At 41.2% G+C, this 19456-nt stretch overlaps 1 protein-coding gene across 1 annotated transcript in view; it reads left to right on the top strand.

Moving 5' to 3' along the window:
- Positions 1-2642, top strand: part of lpin1a (lipin 1a) — a 50362-nt gene extending 47720 nt beyond the window's left edge. The window contains exon 22 of the mRNA XM_080527569.1: positions 1-2642. This exon is cut by the window's left edge and continues 2268 nt beyond it. The gene's annotated coding sequence lies outside the window, so the exon portion shown is untranslated.
- The last annotated feature ends 16814 nt before the right edge of the window (positions 2643-19456 follow it).

The raw sequence follows: 19456 nt of genomic DNA, 5'->3' as shown, positions 1-19456 counted from the left end.
AACCGTATCATTCTAAGATCACGAGCTGCCGTCACAGTTAACAGACAGGCCGGATGCACACACAGCTGATATCATATCTCTGATCTTAACAAATGCAATGAAACTCAGGGGGTGTCCCACACAGACTCATGCAGTCAGCATCACTCAGTACTACACCTGTCAGGTCATTTTTTAATATAAATATTATAAAGTATTTTTTAACAAGACCTCATTTTAATGTTCTATTATTGTTCAAGCAATTGTCCAAATCGACTTTCACTGGCCACTAACGCAAACCACTGATTGAAGAACATGATTGTTTAATTTATATATATATATATATATATTCTAAAACAGCAGATGCATTACACCTTACATTTTTTTAAATGTTATTAATACTTTTTATTTAATGTATTCTCTTGATGTGGTTGTAAATGGGTAGTAATAATAATAATAACGTTTTATTTGTATAGCACTTTTTTTTTGTCTTGACTTGAACATATGTGCTGAGGTTGCATCCCTAATGTAAACTGGCAGTGAGACACAATCTGGAGCATAAAATGAGAATGCAACCTCACCAAATCTCTTCTTTTGTACATGTGGTACACAGAGAAAACCAGCGTCACAAGACCTGAGAAAGAGAATAATAAGGTTATTATTATTATTATTATTATTATTATTATTTATGGACTTCCAACAACAGGCTACAGTTGGCACTACATCAGACTTTGTTCAGTGTGTGGAAAAAAAATAATGATGCATGTGTGCCAATTTTCATGCTCACATTCAAAAGTAAACAACATGTTTGTTTGTTTGTTTGTTTGTTTGTTTTAGTTTAGCTCATCTACTGGTAGTTGAATCAGCAGACTGCTGTGACATCATTTAGAATGTTGAATCAGCAGACTGCTGTGACATCATTTAGAATGTTGAATCAGCAGACTGCTGTGACGTCATTTAGAATATTGAATCAGCAGACTGCTGTGACATCATTTAGAATGTTGAATCAGCAGACTGCTGTGACGTCATTTAGAATGTTGAATCAGCAGACTGCTGTGACGTCATTTAGAATGTTGAATCAGCAGACTGCTGTGACGTCATTTAGAATCAGAACATCCTTCACCAGTCCAACTGGACTCCCGCGGGGCTTAACAGAGCACAAAGAGGACTGCTTCCTGTCTAGGCAAGCACTTCCTGTCTAGGCAAGCACTTTACACTCTCCAAAGGCCTGCCATCCACCTAGATCCTTCCCTCAGGACACCTTACAACACAACCCAGAAAGCTAACAGACGACTGACTGTTAAATGATTCATCTAGGACTGATTCCACTTAGACAATAGTGTGGCAGGTTAGTCATGTGACCAGTCAGTCCATCCTTTCTCTGTGTGTTATCAGAAGACATGATTCTGGGTCTCTTTGAGTGTCTGTTAGTTAGTGTGTATAATATGTATGATATATTGTATTTAATGTGGTGTGTGTGCAACACCTGAAATGCAAGATGCCCTAACCCTAACCCCCCCCCCCCCCCCCCCTAAACCCTGAGGAGATACTGCCACCTCATCTGTGTTGATCACATCAATGACCACTACCAACCTGATCACTGTGAGGACCTGACCTAAAGCTTCTCTGGGTAAAGAATGTTAAAGAATGTTTTCCAGGGGGAAAATGTAAGAAAGTACAGAAGCGCATTGCATTCACCAAAAGAAATAAACAAAATAGACGTCTTATCTCCTAATTAGGACATCTTTTCTCGTAATTAGGAGATCCATATAATCTCCTAATTACGAGATATGTTAGGTGGGGGGAGGGGGGTTAGGATTAAGGATGGGGGGAGTTAGATGTGGGTTAGGGTTAAGGTCAGGGTTAGGGTTACCCTATCCTTAACCCTAACCCTAACCCACATCTAACCCCCCCCTCCCCCACCACCTTTAATCCTGAGTTTCAGAGATTGTTTGTCCTAATTACGAGATTTTAGGAGATATGGCGTCTATTTGTCTGCCTATTGGTGAACGCAATGTACTTCCGTAAGAAAGACATGTCAGTGTTTGAGATAACGCTACAACGTTTCTCCTCTGTTAGACACTGGCCTGATCATCTGACACCTGGGAGCAGCAGGTAGCAGGTGTGTGTAGCAGGTAGCAGGTGTGTGTAGCAGGTAGCAGGTGTGTGTAGGAGGTGAACATGCAGCGCTCTCAGTTCTGTTATTCTTTCTGTGAAAGATCCATGATGGTAAAAAGAGAGAGAGCTTATGTTGTCTTGTATGTTTTTGTTTTTGAAATGAACAGAGTAGATTGCTGTAGCAGTGTGTCCTGTAATGAACGGTTAACGACACGATTAAATTAAATTAAATTAACTTAAAGCGAAGGTGATTAATTGTTTGTTTCTTTTCATTGTTCTTCCTGTATATTATGGTGAATTGTATTTTATTGTATTTAACCAGGCAAGTCATTAAGAGTTAAGTTCTTATTTACAATAACACACACACACAGCCCCCCCCCCCCCACCCTTAAACCACAGAGTTTCAGCCCATCCCTGCTCAGGACATGTGTGTGTCTATAACTTCCTGTCTGAGATATCATCTCATGTTGCCTTGGCAACACGCCTCTATGACATCAGTAACTGTCTTGACGGACTTTCAGGATTCAGAATCAAAACATCGAAAAATATTCTCAATTAAATGATATGTAATTATATCATCAAGTGAATGGTGTGTGTTTGTGTGTCTGTGTCCTCTTCCCACAACCAGCCAGGCAGCTAGAAATTATTAACAAAGCATTTTTCAAGGTTTTCTTTATTGTTTTTAAAAGCTAAATGAAAATATCCATGCATATCCTATTACGTCACTCATACATGAAAATTATAAAACAGGAAATATAAGAAACCTTTTACAAAATCGGATTCCTTTGTTGACTTTCAGAGCTCTAAATCCATTGATAGAAAACAACTGCGTACACTAAAACTAAACTGAAAAACATTTAACATTAGCATGAACTAAACACTAATGACTAATAAAAAAGGACCATGTATTGGTAGGTACAAGAAAGAGCAATGCTAAATTCATATAATTGAAGCAGAAGCAGACATATTATGGTCTCATAAATTAGTGTGGAGCCCCTCCTCCTCTCACATACACACACATATCTACATAAACATCAAGTCTATATTGCAGACATTTTCGTTGCTTAATGTTGTAAATGTATGTGTTGTATCATCTTGTTTTAGAGAGGGTTCTAACATATCACAATGATAACAGCAGAAATAATAAAAGTACAATTACACATTACTAACTGAAAACATTGAAAACATTACAACCATAACATGGCCAAAATGGCTCATAAAATAAGGGAAGGTGGATCTACATACTATAATATACATACTACATTCTACAATATACTTAATACTGCTGAATATAATATACTATGTATAAATGGTGACAACTTCAAAGGTAACAAGAACAGTCAGTCAAAAAGTAAGAAGACAGAGCATGCTTAAAACTACCAAAAGATGTGATGGATCTAATGCTAACTGGTAAATGATTCCTGTCAGGTGGGGCTTTAAAGTTAAAGGCTCTTTTGCCAATTGTTTTCTTTACGTCGGTGTAGTGAAATGGAACTGAGAGGAGTGTCTAGATCGGTAGTTTGATGTGAAAGGAACAAGATACTGTTGTAAATAGGGGGGGTCATTTAGATTAACATTTAAATATAAATTGAAGCCAGTGCATGTGTCTTCTTACATGTGGAGATGGGAATTTAAGTGCCTGATACATGTTACACTGGTTAGTGAGGAAGGGAGATCCAAGGACAAATCTGCAGATTCTGTTATATGCTGTGTTATGCAGGACAAGATCCGATTTTTATGCAGTTTGATAGACATCACAATCAAGTAATGGGAATATGAGTTGCATGGCAGGTTTTTTACTAACACTGGGTGAAAAGCAGTTACGAGATCGATATAGAGTATTGATTCCAAAGTTGACTTTACGCAAGATATAATCAATGTGTGATATTGTCAACTTTATGCAGAGTAGTGCCATCATTACAGGATGTTAGACATGAACTGGGTGAAGATTTGAGTTTCTGTCTAGTACCAAAGATCATAGTATAAGATTTTGATTTGTTGAGCAATAATTTGTTATGTAAGAGCCAATCGTGTAAGATGTTGAAATCAGACTGAAGAGAAGCTTGAATTTGTAGTATGTCCGGTTTAGATGTGTATATGACAGTGTCATCAGCATGAAGTTGAGCACAGCAGTTATTGAAAATTGATGGTCAATTGTTAACATATATAGAGAAAAGAAGTGGTCCCAATGTTGAGCCCTGGTGCACACCTCTTTGTTGAATTGCGAAATCAGAGATATTTCCATTCAATACGACACATTGTTTTCTGTTATGAAAGTATGAATTAAACCACAAGATTGCATTTTCAGAAAGGCCGATAGCATAGAGTTTGTCTAAGAGCTGATAGCGGTCAACAAGATCAAAAGCTTTTCTTTGATCAATAATTAATGGCATACATTTAGCCTGATCTGCTCACACACTGGTTTCCTCCTCTATCACCTCTTCCCTCTCCTCCTCTCTCTCCTCTATCACCTCTACTCTCTCCTCTCTCCTCCTCTCTCTCCTCTATCACCTCTACTCTCTCCTCCTCTCTCTCCTCTATCACCTCTACTCTCTCCTCTCTCCTCCTCTCTCTCCTCTATCACCTCTACTCTCTCCTCTCTCCTCCTCTCTCTCCTCTATCACCTCTACTCTCTCCTCCTCTCTCCTCTCTCTCCTCCTCAGGGTCCTCTGAGAAGCCTGGTCTCTTCTCCTGGCCTTCAGGTTCACAGCGACCACAGCACCGACTTGCCCCAGCAGACCACAGCTCAGCACGGAACACCACACTGCGTAGAACACGGAGTCGATGCCAAAGGGGTCCTTCTCCCGATAGAGTAGGAGGGTCTTGTTTGATGAGTGACACACCCATTTAAGACTACCTACCCAATCATAGACAGCACACCAGTACTGACCACTGTCCTCCAGTGAGAGGTTAGAGAGGACCAGGGTGGTAAGGGACTGAGACACATTGATTCGTCCAATCAAATCTTCAGGAGTTGGTACTTCCCTCCACCATGGACGTGAGTCCAGAATGACACCATCATGCTGATCAGTCTGTCTGTACCACACAATGACCCAGTGAGACGAGTGAGACAATGACCCAGTGAGACGAGAGTCACAGCTGAGAACGACCTCCTCTCCCTCTGAGTAGAGCGCTGTAGCGGGGGCGCGGGGGGGGCAGACCAGTAGAACATAACGGTTGCTGGTGAAACCAGAGTCATTGACGACAGTCATAATCCCCTGTGTGGTTGAGCATCAGAGATGGGACGACCAGGGAGTAATTTCCCGCCACTCTTCCGTCGAGCACGTAAGTCTGCTTCCCTCGGTCAGAGAGGTCACTGGCGTCCTCAGACAGGTGTTGAGATGGTGATGCTGGTCGGAGGAGTCCATGAGGGGTCAGCCACCCCACCTCTGTCACCCTGGTGTCAGGCTGGAAGCAGGGCAGCACAGCCTCCTCCCCTGGTGAGCCTAGAACAAACTCTCGTCTGATGGACAGGTCTATCATGAGACTGCCAACACAACGCTGTCCATCCAGGACCAGACAGCTGTAACCATAGCGACGGTCTTTGTAGGTGGAGTTGATGATGCGGAGAGAGGAGCTGTTGTCAACCACCTGTACTCTGCCTCTTAGGTCCTCCATGAGGGGGTTCAGGGTTCTGCTCTCGTCCAGAAATACTCTCTCCCAGTTCCTCCTCACCAAGTCCTCGCCCACCCCCCTCAGCCATTGGACAGTCAGGTGGTCACCTGCTGCTGCCCCCTCACACGGCATGTCTACTGTCTCTCCAACAGCCAGGAACGTAGCTTGACAAATCACACGACTGCAGACTGAGAGTCTGACGCTGCTGTTCTGTGACACCCTGCCAGCCTCCCAACACTCCACCCTGTAGAGCCCCGAGTCTGAATGAGTCACATTGTGGATCCCCAGAGAGAGAACTGTCTGATTGTCACTCTCGAATTCAGCTTTTAATCGATCCTTTAAGTCTTCAGCCAGCATAGCATTCTCAGGTGACGGGTTAGACGTGTTCCACAACAGCAGCAGGGTCTCTTCAGCCACGGACTTGAAGATCACACAGTCATTTCCCCCCAGAGGAGTTTCAAAAGAATATTCTTCACCTTCTGTATAAATGTTGATTATTTCTTGGTCTGCGTGGACGGTGATGATGAGAACAGCCAGTAGAACGCTCAGCTGAGTGGTTGAAGCCATGCTGGCCCGAGGTGTGTGTCCGCTGGTTGTGACACCGTGTCTAACACTGTGTGAGCAGTGATGTCCTGTCAGCCAGTGGCTCAGTCTTTCCCCCCCCCCCCGACAGAGTCCTCAGGGGTTGGGCTCCTACTGACTTCCTTGTTGTTATCTGTTGTGTTTGTGTGTGTGTGTGTGTTTTCTTTCTTAACTTACTGATTTATGGCCATATATGTATGTATGTAAGTTTTTTTTTTACTTGCTGATTTATGGCTATGTATGGGTTTATTTAAAAAAAAAAAATGTACTTAGGCCTACTGATTTATGGCTATGTATGTATTTTAGTATGTATGTCTGTGTATTTTTATTACTGATTTATTGCCATGTGCACATTACATGTATGTATGTATGTAAGTATTTTAGTATGTATGTATGTCTGTGTATGGGTTTATTTTTATTTATTTATTTAAACTTACTGATTTATTGCCATGTATGTAAGTATTTTAGTATGTATTTTAAGGTTGGACGGTTTTTCGGTTAAACCGAATGTTTTTTATCAAAACCGTAAAAAAAACGTTTTTTGTTTTTTTGTTTTTTTTAAATAATAATATTTGGGTTATGGGATATGTCCACGGGAGGAATAGAACCCGGGACCCATGCAGTGTAGAGGTATACGCTTATGTGACCATTGAAAATATAATGTAATATAATGCAATATAAGGCTCTCAGGCATTCTGTACTTTCAATATGTATTCTCTTTGAGCAGTCAACATCAACTATCAGCTATTTCGCTAGCAAAAAAGAAAGCTAACTTATTTGCGAAACAGCGCCCCCGCCACCACCTCGGCGCAATTCCGCAATTGCAGTTAGAAATGACAGAAATCCACCGAGCTGGAGGTGGCTAGAAATATGACGGAGGCGGTCACCTCATAATTCTCTATGCAGGAAAAACCCTGATTTTGCAATTGATCCGCGGTACACATGTGTGCAGTACCGTGGAGGGCGTTCCGTACGGATCACGGTCGGATTATCTGTGATCCGTTACACCCCTAATTAATACATTTATTTTGAAAGCTCTACCATGGGCATTTTTATTTTGATAGGGCTTTCTTTGCTGATAAACTTACGACAGCTCAAGACGAGTCAGTCACTTGATTTAATGAGACGGGTGGTTTTTATGAAAGTGAAAGAACATTATTGAACAGTATTCGAAAACTGAAATCCCTTGAGCCGCAGTTTCAGTTTACTTTGCGTGAAAACCAAGCTAATGACAAAGAACAGTTCATTCAATTAGGCTATGCTGTTCCAAGATGTCATTCTTCATAGATCTTCCTTGCACCATCGATCAGCAGAGCTAGGTATGTTTAAGTGTGTCATGTATTTGATGTGTTCCATGTATTTTCATGTATGGTGTAGCGTACCAAAGTGTGCCTTTCACTTATATTTGTGAAACTATGAAGTAGCCTAATTGTGTTATGACAGTGTTTCACGGTGTTTTCGACATTAATGTATTGTAGTACAGCAGCTAATACTGTCCATCCTAGTGATCTGATATTTATAGCCTGCTGCTGATATTTATTACAAAATGAACATAAAACAATAAGTGGGATAATACGACCTACGCATTTAATCTGTCACCAATTTCTTGCCAAACCATTTCCCTCGCCTTAATTGCAGCAGTTTTGCACTTTTTTACATCTTATTTTCCGTCTTCATAAAGATCAATAAGTAGGAGCGCTGCACTGTCCCTTTTTCGTTCTCACTGGGGGCACGTGCCCAAATCGAGAATTTCCAATTCGGGCTTGCGTGAACATTGATGACACAAGGCTGATTCTCATTTGAGGAATCACTTGAGGCTTGAATCCCAATCGAGAGTTGCCTGAACAAGGTATTCCTTTTAATCGCGAATATACTAATCAACGTACGTGGAATACCCCCCTGGTCTCAAAGGTAGGCTATGCATTGATAAGGAGCCACTGGAACAGGTATGTAACTATTGAACTTAATAAAAAAAACTCTAAAATGGGTTATTAAGTATGCACTTTATTACTTAAAGCAACCCGACTATAACATACATGTCAATATAAAGTACTTTTGAGTTTTCTGTTAAGATGCGCAAGTGAAATTTAGTTGTTGTTGTTTTTGATTATGCACTCATGGGGAAATATTTTTTAAAATAAAATAATAATAAAGTAAACATGCATGTAACAAGGGTAGGCGCAATAAGCCATGGCTTCAGCCTACACCTTTTTGGTCCTGGTACGCATTGTGACTGTGTACATGTTTTAATATACAGTATGTATTGTGAATTGTATAAGGGACCAAAATAAACATTCTCAATCAATCAATCAATCAAATCAAAAGACTGAGATGAATGAAGTGTGAAACATGTGTTTTACAATAGACCCATGATGCACTCATGGGAAAAACTTGCCAAAAAGCTCACTACTTCAGCTCAACTTAATAGGACCAGTGGCTAAGAATATAACAAATAGCAATACATTATACTGCAGTATATCAGCAACAAATAAAGTCTGATTGACAAATGAAAATGCCCTGTGTAAGTGAAGGGACAGTGAGCAATCATTTTTTCTTCTTTTTGATCTACACTGGTTTTTAAATCAAGACCCAGATTGTCACTTTAAACAAGTATACAGTGAAGTGTTATAATGCAAAAAGACACAGACAGCGTGTGCTTAGAGCAAATTGGAGGTTAAAAGGGGACAAGGATGTTACAGACTGCACCTTTACCAAGTGGCCTTCTTGTGTACATCGGTGGTCTGTTGGCGCCCCCTTCTGAGCGAAGTCTGTAACTTCACCAACACCTGGTACCATTTTTTTTAAGCCAGGTATGACGAGTGCCATGAATTGCCAAACCACACAGACAGGCAAAGAGCCGCATGCGGGTTGGCCACCCAAACATCATTGTCAACAGACATACAGTTTAGGGGCAGGAGATGGGCACCTGCCCAATAGTAGTTAGGGGCTGGGAGCGGGTTGCCCTACCTTGGCCTATCAATTGTGATGATGTGGAAGTTGTGTGTCACGTGTGGTTTTAGCCACTCTTTCTTCTACTACTACTACTACTACTACTACTACTACTACTACTACTACTACTACTACTACTACTACTACTACTACTACTACTACTACTACTACTACTACTACTACTACTACTACTACTACTACTACTACTACTACTACTACTACTACTACTACTACTACTACTACTACTACTACTACTACTACTACTACTACTACTACTACTACTACTACTACTACTACTACTACTACTACTACTACTACTACTACTACTACTACTACTACTACTACTACTACTACTACGTTGCTTTAAATATATGGTAGAAAATAACGTTAGTCGCCATGCCAAAGTGGGGAAAATACAAAAAGATGTACGAAAGGAGTGAGAAGGTGTCCCAACTCTCAAAACTTGGGATGTTCCGTTTGTTGGTTGCTAATAGCAACATGCGGCTCTTTCATTGCCAGCTTAGCATTAGCATCTGGGGGGATGGAGGTAGTGCTAATAATAATAACAACAACAACAACAGAGAACTTTCTAGGCAGGTAAAGCAGTCTAGCGAATGCATGTATGAGCGAATGCCTGTATCTCTGCCAGGCAGTACAAGACTGGTACCTGGATCATCACCTAGCTCGTTGGTCGGGATCAGGGAGGGTTTAGCTGTAGCTGTTTCTCTTTGCTGTACCTCGCACATAAGTTAACCCTTAACCAAACCTAAACCCTAATCCTTACCAAACCCTTAACCTAACCCATAACCTAACCACATGTTAACCCATTCAGCCATGCATTCCTCTTCTCTCGTGGAATTCATCATAACTGATAACAAAACTAAAACACATTTGTTTAATGGTTAAATACGCTCCCTGCAATGTAAGTGACGTCTAAAAGTGCCATCAAAGTAGTACATGTCTCCCTGCCGTAACTTTATATACACCACCGACCACTACAAACTTCGTTTACGGCCATACCACTCTGAACACGCCCGATCTTTTTTGTTGTCGTCTTTTGTCTATTCTATGTCTGTCCCACATTTTGTGTTGTGCTGTCTGTCATTTCTCACTGTGTTATTTACGTATCGTATCTGTATGTGTTTTGTGAATAATGTAAATAACCAACTGAACAAATTATCTGTGAAATGTATTTTAAAAGATTTTAAAAAAACAAAAAAAACACGCCCGATCTCGTAAGCTAAGCCGGGTCGGGCCGGGTTAGTACTTGGATGGGAGACCGCCTGGGAATACCCGGTGCCGTAAGCTTTTCCTTATTTACACCAATAGGGGGTGCTGTTACACCATCACAACTGTAGTTGTGCTGTAGTGTTAGTTTTTCTCCAGCGCTTCCACAAAACATGCCAAAACACGAATCTAAAAACTCACACACAAAACCTTCATGTGTAAAGCTTTACAATGCACGAAACACATTCATATGCAAGAACTTCTAAATCTGAAAAATGACTATGCAGTAATGTCATTTGTCTCATTAGTCAATTTGCATTATGGTCGCTTATCGGCCTTTTGGCGAAGACAGCGGTCGCTCCTGTTTGTGGGAGAAATTCTGCCCCTCAGTATTGCTACCTCATCTTAGGAGTACATTATTTCTTTCCCCCCAGCTTTTGGAATTTGCAACTCAGTCGGTAGTTGTTAACTCAGTCGGTAGTTGTTAACTCAGTCAGTAGTTGTTAACTCCATCACAAAAGGAAGTCATCTGATGTGGGCGGAGCCAAACCAGACCCCAGGTGAAGGTAGTGAGCCCTTTTGTCGTTACTTATTTTTGCACTGTTTTAGTTTAAATTTAGCTGGTTTTAGCATTTTAGTATTTCAATGTTTTAACCTGTGGTGCGTTCAGAATGTGGCTGCCCGTGCCGGCATGAAATTGGCTGGGAACTATGTGAGATTTCAAAGCAAACGTTATAACCTCCTAGGCTAATTAGCCAACTTAACATTTCAAGCCTGCAAACTGCGACACTTTAAATGAATGTGCAATAACACTATGTGCAATATGACAACCCTAGGGTACATAAGGTTGCAGAGAATAGGAAATTTTAGAATAGGTATAGCATAGCATAGAGTACAGCACAGTGTTTTATTTGTACAGTATAGTGGATAGTGTACATAGCCTTTATTTATGTAAACCAGCTCCTTTCCCTTCTTGTTTTTTTTTCTTTCCTAGCACCAGGGGAGCCCCCCCTCCCAAATTTCGTTGTTTGGTACCTGTACTATATCAATGACAATAAAGACCATTAATTAATTCATTCATTCATTCATTCTCTGGCTTTGACACGGTCCTGACTCCTGCCTCTCCAGTAGTGATGTGTCCTTCCGTGCCGACGCTTCGTAGCGTGTGTCGAGTAACCGAGGCAGATTTGTGTGGTGCGCGTATCGAGGCATGTGTTGATGACGTATGGTAAGAGCGAAGCTTCGCCTGCCGGCCGTACCACGTGACCGATTCGGGAAATTTGTATAAACTTGCCTTTGTTTTTCTATGTACCCCAGCTTCATCTACTGTGCCCTGTGAAAGGATCTTTTCAAAAGCAGGTGAAATCGTCTCAAAAAAAAGAAACCGCCTGAAGCCCAGCACTGTGGAAAAGTTGTTATTTTTAAATAAAAATGAATAAATGAATAAAATGTTGTTGTTCCTAGTAACACAAGCACATTTATTCAATTCAAAGCTTCACACACCAAAGCCACGGTGTCATTATCACTCTGCCTGCTATACATTTATTGTCCACTTGATGGCGCAGTAGAGCAAATAAAGCAACACGAAGCTTCGGCCCATGTGTGACGCAATTGGATGGAAAGCTTCAACAGTTCATGAAGCTTCATCTCGCCATCACTACTCTCCAGAGCAACGCCGCGACTGAAGAGACTGCAGCATCAACCAAAGATGACATGAACACAAATGTTGTTTTTTATTGTAACTTTTATTCTTTTAATTGTACACATGGAGAACATAGCTATTGTACTGTACATTGATACATGTTGAAAAAACCTATAGGAATATAACAGACACTGTGAATGTAAGAGTGTCAACAGCAAACTGGGCCTTTCTCCTGCAGCAACAAACGGACATTATTTACATTTTTTACATTTTTGGCATTTAGCAGACGCCTTATTCCAAAGCGACTTACAATCAATACATTTGAATCCTAAGCATGTGAATCAGCAGTCCACCATTCGTTGCAGGAAGAGTACTCTAGCTCGGGCCCGGGGCCACTGATAGAAGGAAAAACCTTCTCCCTATTATCGCCTTCTACTAAAACCTTTTATTTTATTTTATTTTATTATTTTTTTCTGGAGAAACTGAGAAACAGTACAAGGGGGGCAATAGAAGTTATTAGGGACACAGTAGAGGGGAAAGCAGGTGTCTTTAGGAGACGTAGTGGTGAGGGTCAGAAGATGTCTCAGGAGGAGCAGTTAAGATGTAACCTGAAGAGATTACTATATATCCTATCCCACACCCGTCTACTCTATACTCTCTACTTCGATCATGAGTCAAAAGTATTGTCTCTTACCTACCGTAGTCATTTAAGGTAACGAGTGTTTGATGAGCTCAGTCGTCTAAATAACTTACTTTCTGAGAGTTGCTGCTTCTCATTGTAGTAGTGGTGCTCCGATGCATTGGCTCTACAACAGTTAGGTCCGACCAAGTAATTTGATTGGACAAGAGGCATTCCATGAGTGCTGATATACAGTATAACAGCCCTGGGACAGTTATACTATATGAATCACTCCGCCGCACAGGTGTTCTATTAAATGACTGTTAATTAGACTACATTAGACTATAATTAGACTGACTTATATAGCGCCTTATTCCAAAGCGCTTTACAACGGCCTCTCATTCACCCATTCACACAAACATTCACACACCAATGGCGGCAAGCTGCCATGCAAGGCACCGGCCCGTTCATCGGGAGCAATTTGGGGTTCAGTGTCTTGCCGACATGTGGCCAGCCGGGGCTCGAACCGCCGATGTGCCAACCTTGCGATCATTAGACGGCGACTACCTCCTGTGCTCAGCCGACTAATAATTAGACTACATTAAGGGTCGTTACTGGAGACCATCCACCGATCGGAAATGAAGGAGCACAATTCAGATTCTGTCAACTCGTCGTCTGAATCGCAGTCACACAATAGTCGCACAATAAATGGGAAACGTACAGATAAATGTACACGATACAAACTAGGTATCCTGCCACCATGCTCCGCGTAGGACTTGGCAATGTCGAGAAGAAGATCGTCGGTGATCCTGGACCAAACAAAAACAAACATACACTGGTTTCAGACTGTGGTGCTCCTGAACAAAACGTACTAGATAAGGTTAAACGGTAAAAAAAAAAAAAAAGCTACAGAATCCAAACAATACATACTCACAGTGGTGGACTCTGTTTGAAGGGCCGGGGCGAAAATAAAAAAAGGGCACCTACTGCACAACATGGGACCCCATCAGTGCACATGGTCAAGTTTAGACCATTGGAAGGGCAGCCAATAGGGCACATCCCCCCGAGTACGCCAGTGCCTACACACACTAAACGTTTAGTGTGTATACGTTTATACAATACAAGGTATCAGGAACATGAAAACTCACCCGAATACAAAGCAGAAGGTGTCTCGGCAGACCGCCGTGCCGTGGATGGTGTGCTGTATGGTCCTGCTAAACGTGCGTTTCCTAGGCAACGACTTTGCTGCGGATGGGGTTGTCTCTGAAAACAAGGTCGTGGAGAACAGCAGAGTTCCCATAATAAGCATGTCTCTGTCATTTGCTGACAAACGTGCCGTCTCTTTTCTGATCTCGTAGATCAGTGAGGGAGACAGTCTATGGCTGCAAGAGATTTGGTATGGCATCCCCATTTGGCAATTGCAAGCAAAGCTTTGTATGGTCCAAAGCTCCGTTTAGGTTTGTTGCCATGTCCTAGTCCCGTCAGTGGTGAACTCTCCGCTGAACCATCCGTCGATCCATCTGTCGATCATCCTCCCGGCAGCTGTGGACGTGTTGCCAGGCTGAGGATCTGCCATGGTTGAGACTGTAAACAGAGCAGCGTGTCTGTGCTATTTATCCTCCACCTGTCTCACCTAGACCCCATCTACCTCGGGACAGCCAATGAAACCAAACCATCTACCTCGGGACAGCCAATGAAACAAAACCATCTACCTCGGGACAGCCAATGAAACCAAACCATCTACCTCGGGACAGCCAATGAAACCAAACCATCTACCTCGGGACAGCCAATGAAACCAAACGTGCTAATCGATCATCCCGCCCCCTTTATTATTATTATTATTATTATTATTATTATTATTATTATTATTAAAAACGTCACTCATGGTTATATGCAGTATTTGACAGGTGTGAGGCTGTGAAATGACAAGTTTGCTGATGAACAGTCACTTGCCATCGAGGTTTGTTTCGGTTCTGATTTTCTGTGCCACATATAATCATATCAGTACAGTAAGTTATCACATTATATCATATCAGTACAGTAAGTTATCACATTATATCATATCAGTACAGTAGGTTATCACATTATAGGGAGATACGGTTCTATTAGCAGCATTAGCATTAACAGGTACAAATGGCATCGGCAAATCATATTGAAACATATCTGAGTACATTAAAAGGGGCAAACTGGGATTCAAACAATAACGAAGCAGTCCTCCAACCACTTTTGTAAATGGAGAGAAAGAAAGAAGTGGGCCTGGAGAAATGTTATCACTCTCAAATTGATAGACGGAGCTGTGGATGCCATGGCTGACCATCCATGAGATCTCAATTATATTTGCAATCATTGTAGATGATCAGACTAGAGTAAAACAAGCTTATATATAGCATTTAGATATTCAAATAAAACGATAAAAAATATATAATAAAAAATAATTATATATGAACCCCTCAAAAAAAGTTCGGAAACGCTTTTTTTTGTTGATTATTCCTCCCCTTTAATAATACCAATTGGTATTGTATTTTATATCGTTGGAAAGCCTGATTACTCACCGTTACAATGAGGTACAACTTGTAAGGATCATACATTCATGGAATGAGCAACACAGCTAAACGTGTGGGTAGCGGCCCAAAACATTTTTGCCAAAATCCCCTATATTCTTCTGTTGGCATTCACTCTCGTTTTGAGTTGCTTGGTGGATTGGATGATTGCACTCTCCCACAGTAATAAGGAAAAAACAACACATATTGGCCATTTTTACACTTTATTAATTGTACATATTTTACACATTTAGAATCAACCATATGCCCATGTCCTTGGCCATCATGTGTTTCTATAGACAACGCTGGTTAAAAACTCACCTGGTCATGAATTATGAATCATGATTTCAAGCTTCCCCTCTTCAACACTCTGATTTACAACAGAGGTGAGATCTGTGTGAGACGCTCAGAGGGGAGAGCATATGTATATACAGTTCCTTTGGAAAGGATTCAGACACCTTTACTTTTTCCACATTTTGTTGTTTTATAGACTCAATTTAAAATGGATTAAATTAAGAGAATTTCCCATCAATCCTCATACAATACCCCAGAATGACAAAGTGAAACACATTTTTTTTTTAAATCTTCTCCTCAACTCAGTACATTTATTAAAATTTAAATACAGAAATACCTCACATACATTTCAGGCACGGTCTCTTGTGTGAAGAATAGGCGGAGCTGCATCAAGTTATGGGGATGTGTGTGTGTGTGTCACTGGCAGGACTGAGGAGTTTGTCAGGATCAAGAGAAAATTATAACATTTGCTGAGTTGGTAGTGACATCCTAATCTACACAGTGTGTAATTGATTCCTTTGCAAACCAGAGACCCTATAAAAACAAAGATATTCATTCCAAAATTACATGGACTATTGTTCTTGCATTAAGATTCAACTTACTGAGTAATTTGTTGATTACATTTTAAGAGTGTCATAGCAAAAGGTCTGAATACTTACATACATACGTACATACATATACATTTTAAATTGAGGCTATAACACAACAACATGTGGAAAAAGGTGAAGGGGTCTGAATTCTTTCTGATGGCAATGTATACACACACCGAATACTATTAACACCTGTACACCTTCTCATTCATGCAACGTTGGAATGCAATGGGGAATGTTTTCCTGGCACACTTTGGCTAGTTAATACCAAACAATCATTGCTTGAATGCCACAGCCTGTTTGAGCATTGTTTGTTAATGACCATGGGCCACAATTTACCCATCTCCTAATGGCTCCTTAAAGCATGATAATGCACCATGTCACAAGCCAAACTGGTTCATGAACATGACAATGAGTTCAGTGTTCTTCAGTGGCCTTCCCAGTCCCCGGATCTGAATGTGAACAGAACACCGTAGGGATGTGTTAGAACAGAACATTCACACCTTGACAACCAGAATCTCAATGGAATGTTTCCAACATCTTGTGGAATCAAAGCCAAGAAGAATTGAACCTATTTTGAGAGCAAATGGAATACTGAAATACCTGTACACATCTCAGCAATGGCAGCTGGATTTGTAAAGTGTTGTTCATACAGAACAAACAATATAGAAAAGAAAACAATCCTTCTGCATATACTCTAAACACAAAGACAGTTACCCTGCTGCACCCTGCATATACTCTAAAACACAAAGACAGTTACCCTGCTGCACCCTGCATATACTCTAAACACAAAGACAGTTACCCTGCTGCACCCTGCATATACTCTAAAACACAGTTACCCTGCTGCACCCTGCATATACTCTAAAACACAGTTACCCTGCTGCACCCTGCATATACTCTAAACACAAAGACAATTACCCTGCTGCACCCTGCATATACTCTAAACCAGGGGTCCCCAAACTACGGCCCGCGGGCCCCCACACTTGGGCCGGCCCTTTGAACAACGTGTAATTTCTAACTGCAATTGCGGCATTGCACCGACGTGGTGGCGGGGGCGCTGTTTCGCAAATAATTGGAAATACATTTCCACCATAAATTGATGCAGAAAGGGCACAAATTGCATCTAAATTCACCAGAATGCAAGGAATTAAGTGTTTGATGCTCGTTTAAGGACCCCCAGACAGCCCTGCTTCATGGGTCCCCCCGTGTATGATGAGGGTCCTCCCTCAAGTATCAGACTGTAAAACTGATTATATTTCATTGACATATCACTATAGGTATAAATTCCATCCAAATTCAACTGTTTAGACTTTGTTTGCATCCACCAGTGGTCTCCTGCGCACAATTGCTTTGCGCAACCGCCTCCATTCCACTCCGTTCCATATTATTGTATGTTAGAGACCAACCCAGGCCCCCCATCACAGAAAGGAAAAATGATGTGGCCCTCACAGAAAAAAGTTTGGGGACCCCTGCTCTAAACACAAAGACAGTTACCCTGCTGCACCCTGCATATACTCTAAACATAGCTGTGTTACTCATTCCACGAATGCATGATCCTTACAAGTTGTACCTCGTTGTAAAGGCGACTAATCAGGCTTTCCAACGATATAAAATACAATACCAATTGGTATTATTAAAGGGGAGGAATAATCGACTGAAATAACGTTTCCAAACTGTTTTTGAGGAGTTTACTTCAGTAGCTTCATCACCGGGTGCTTCCTGCATTGCTTGTACGAGGTGGAGATCATAGACCTTTGTTGGGAATTTGTATTAAAATAACTAGAAGTGATAAATCATGTACTATGTGCTCATTTAAATAATATGTGAATGCGGTCAGTTGAGAACAATAGGAAGGTCACGCAAAGCCAAAAGAGAGGTTCTGTTTTTGAGCAACAAGAAGAAATACAAGCTCCTGACTAAAAGAACGTTTTATGATTCAAACTGCCTGTAAATTACTTTTTTACCTATGTGCTAACAACCATTGTATACCTGCTGTTATGATATTCTATTTTTCTGTACTGATTTTATACTTTCATAACTAATGATTAATGATAAGTCTATTCTTCTATACTATACTTTAACTTGTAAATCGAATCCTAACTCATATTACTGTGCAACTTCAAATGTTTTCACAAGCTACTGATAAGAACTCAACTCACTGCTCTGCTCACAAAAGTATGATATCACCATGGGAACGAGACGCTAGCAGGACACTCAAGCTGATAACATACAGTACACTTTCGCACCCACACAGGAGGAATTGAAGGCCAATGCTAACGAGCAGCTGCAACGGATTTTGTACGGACAAGTGGAAAACTACTAGATAGGGGGGGGGGGGAGGCACCACCCAGCCCCAAATGTTAAATCAAATGTATAAACACTATGTACCAAGGAAAAAGGGGACTCTTGGCTGGTGGAGCTGCTGCAGTTAACTTGTTGACGGCTAGCTGAGACGGGCCTGCAGAGGTGAAACTAGATGAGACCACTTTTCCATGGAAATGAACTATTATTGCTTGCTGATGTGCTTGAATAAATATTATCTTAATGAACAGTTCAGTAGTGGTGCCTAATATTTGATTGGATCATATCATCTTAAGAAGTGATATCAAGGACGTCTCGTTGAGATTAAACGAACTCGCTTGTAAGTGATGACTCAATTAAATCGATACTGGAGAAGTTGATCGCCTTACACCTTCCAACGCCAGATAAGATCATAGACCTTCCAACGCCAGATAAGATCATAGACCTTCCAACGCCAGATAAGATCATAGACCTTCCAACGCCAGATAAGATCATAGACCTTCCAACGCCAGATAAGATCATAGACCTTCCAACGCCAGATAAGATCATAGACCTTCCAACGCCAGATAAGATCATAGACCTTCCAACGCCAGATAAGATCATAGACCTTCCAACGGCAGATAAGATCATATAGACCTTCCAAAGCCAGATAAGATCGCACTTCAGGTTCTAGGCTGAAACTCAGCGCAGTTAGTGAATGGTTCTGGTACCCTGTTACTCGCATTAAACAGGTTTTTATCTGTGCTACCGGTTGGTTTAACTGTAGCTTCTAAATGGCACAAACGATTGTTATCGATAAATTGCTGGGCTGAACTTCACCGCGGAGAAGCAGGACAGGTCAGTGATGTCTGGTCAAAGTGTAATATAACCGCTAGAGGGCGACAGAGGTCTTTCTATCGGCTGCTGTGTGTGTGTGTGTTGGCGTCGTGTGTCTGTGTCATTCATATTCAGGTGAAAAGCTAAGCGTCAATATCCAAAACATGGCCCATAATAATCACATTAC

This window comes from Nansenia antarctica, assembly GCF_963989245.1.
Source record: "Nansenia antarctica genome assembly, chromosome: 3".
NCBI lineage: Eukaryota > Metazoa > Chordata > Actinopteri > Argentiniformes > Microstomatidae > Nansenia > Nansenia antarctica.
Note: the sequence above shows the minus strand (reverse complement) of the source record. Positions and strands in the feature narration are given on the sequence as shown.